This window comes from Etheostoma spectabile, chromosome 20, assembly GCF_008692095.1.
Source record: "Etheostoma spectabile isolate EspeVRDwgs_2016 chromosome 20, UIUC_Espe_1.0, whole genome shotgun sequence".
Taxonomy (NCBI): Eukaryota; Metazoa; Chordata; class Actinopteri; order Perciformes; family Percidae; genus Etheostoma; species Etheostoma spectabile.
The window spans coordinates 19,599,410-19,602,235 of NC_045752.1; the positions used below are offsets into that span (position 1 = coordinate 19,599,410).

Here is a 2,826-nt window from a genome sequence, read left to right on the forward strand (position 1 = left end):
CACACACACACACACGCACACACACACACACACACACACACGCATACACACACAGAAAGCAGTGGGTGAAGTCTGGGCGGGACTATAGGAATGCAGTAGTGTGTGTTTTGGAGTCCCCACACACACTCTCTCACCCAGGCTGTCAGTTTCTGTCTGACAGGGACAGAGAGACGTCCCACTGATCCAAACTCTCGTGAACTCATCAAAAATGGGAAAAAGGAAGAAGTAGAAGACCACAGAGACCAGAGCAGGTGTTGTACAGATAGCATGGAGTTAAATTTAAGAGGATTTGTATTTTTGTTGGACAAATGCAAGTTTCTGCAAAACAATTTTAAAAGAAACTGTTGGAATCAAATCCAGGCGACGTCTTCCTCTCGTGGATTTTGTGTTTAGTCGACACACTTTCTAACTGAACCAAGGTCTTGTGGATTATAACCGAATTCTTTGGACATTTTCAATTCAACTGCAGCTCTAGGCCCACTGAAAGTGCCATCAGCTGATTTTTAGTTCCAGATTTTGTATCTGTGTTCATTTTCGTCGTAATTGTCACCTTAGGAAAGTTAAATCTTTCTCTTTGGAGTCGAAGATTTCAGTTCAACTTTTGGACTTTTTAATTCCCTTGTTTCATACGCTCTCTTTTATCTATTTGTTGCGTTATATAGAACATGTCCAACATGTTCTCAGAAGAGACTCAGAGTAGTCTTCAGTGATGAGCGGCTGTTTTAATGTTGGAAATGTTACATCCGAGTTTCAGTGATTGGTCTCTACGTGAATGGACTACACACGCCGCCCGGAGCTGAACACGCCGTCTCACCGCGTCGCTTAGAAGTGGATCACAGAGGTAAGAAACCCACAAAGACCCACACACTGTATGCAGAGCACGTGGGTCAAAGTCAAGGTCCGCGGGCCAAATCCGGCCCCCCGCAAGAGTTGGCCTACCTACATGTGCGCCAAGTCAAAAAAGACAAAAGATGGTTTTATAAAATTGTATTTACGCGACACACAAAACTGAATTTGTTGACTTTGAGACTCTTTTAGAAGCAGTTTTCATATTCAGGCCGTGGAACATGAGATCATGAGTTTGAGTACACATGCTATCGCTAGGTAATAGAAGCCAATGGAGGCCAAACGGTGTTTGAAAACACGCTGAAAAGTGAAAATGCGTCTTGTTAACATGCAAGAAGTGGCATACGAATTGGCGTGTCATACATACGCTATTAATGAGATCAGTCTGGGCTGTGAGTCGGCTTTAAAAAATCTAATCAGAATGATTGTTTGGCTTGATTTTCCCTGACTTTTTAAGGGCTTTGTGTCAAGCGAACTGTAAGTGAAAATATATGGGATGTGCAATCATACGGTTCAAAATATTTGTCTTTTTTAATATAAAAAAGCACAAACTCTACATGTCTGGCACCTAGATGTAATTCTCATTTTGCAGTGTGGCTCTCAGTGAGACTGAGTTTGACCCCTCTGATATAACTGTATCATACAATATGTGGATATAACTATTATCAGTCAAAACACTTAATGCTAATTCCAAAATAAATGATCTAATTTTCACACTTTATAATAATCTTTGGGGCTGGGTATTATATAGACAATTATTTGCTGAATCAAGCCTCTGATGCTGCCTAAAACCCACTTGTGTTGCTCTTTTCGGCATTTTGGAAGTTATTTCCAATGTTTTTTGTCTTTTTCAACGTTTTTAGAAGTTTACTAACTGAGCAGTTTGGTATGAGATTTTTAAATGACAGGAAACAGAAAAGTATCATCATGTAAGCCGCTGATTTCAACAATGTAACTAAGGTTCGAATCCAAGACAAGACCGAGTCCAAAAAGGTTTGAGTTTGAGTCAAGACCGAGTCCAGGACAGAAAAAAAGGTCTCATGCATGACAGTATCAAGACCATCATTTTGGGTTTCACTTTCCCTCCAACATTATTATCAACATCATAAAGACACCTGGACTCGGTCCAGACCAAAAGCCATATGGGGCAAGACCAGTGGCCGAGACCGAGACAAGTCATAGTCCAAATACTAGCGAGTCCGAGACCGTGGAAAAACTGTCTTGAGACCGGACTCGAGTCCAAGACCGGGCTCCAGTACTACAGCCCTGCCAGCTTTTAGCCAGTATCAGAAGCTTTTCCGCTGCTGGTAACGTTGTCGGAACATCCCTAGAATATAGTACCATAGGGTGTCCAGCTGTGAACCCCAGACCAGTTAGGGAAGTCAGAAAGTGTTGACGGACGGACTCGCACAAAGTTGATTTTTTGGGCTTTTTATTGGATTTGTTGACAATGACAAGAATATGACTCATTGCAGTGTTTTCCCTAGCGTCGTTCCTGAAGAAAATGTGACGCTTATCTATCAATGAAGATGCAATTTCCTCATACATTTTGTGTCTCTTGTGGGTTTCTGTGTCTCTTGGTAGTCGTGTTTTCTGTCTTTTGGGTCACTTTTGGTTTCTTTGGGGTTGTTTTGAGTCTCTGTTGTCATTTGGCGTCTCTTTGTAGTCGGTTTGTGTTGTTTTGTGGTAGTTTTGCATCACTTTGGACCGTTGTTATCACCATATCTGTGTCTGAAAAGTTGGAAAAGCTCGAGCCAGGGCTGTGGTACTTGAGTCCGGTCTTGGACTCGAGTCCGGACTAGAGACCATTTATCGATGGTCTAGGACTTGTTTCATACTCGCTAGTATTTGGACTCGGACTGGTCTCGGTCTCGGCCACTGGTCTTGCCAAATATAGCTTTTGGGCTTTTGGTCTGGACCGAGTCCAGGTGTCTTTATTATGTTGGTAATAATGTTGGAGGGAAAGTGAAACCCAAAATG

The 2,826-nt window shown here is 42.2% G+C and overlaps 1 protein-coding gene across 1 annotated transcript in view; it reads left to right on the plus strand.

The window, feature by feature from the left end:
- Positions 1 to 133: 133 nt before the first annotated feature.
- daam1a (dishevelled associated activator of morphogenesis 1a) overlaps positions 134 to 2,826 on the plus strand; it is a gene marked incomplete in the record, with an annotated part of 41,875 nt that continues 39,182 nt past the window's right edge. Inside the window, 1 exon segment of the mRNA XM_032499811.1 lies at positions 134 to 841.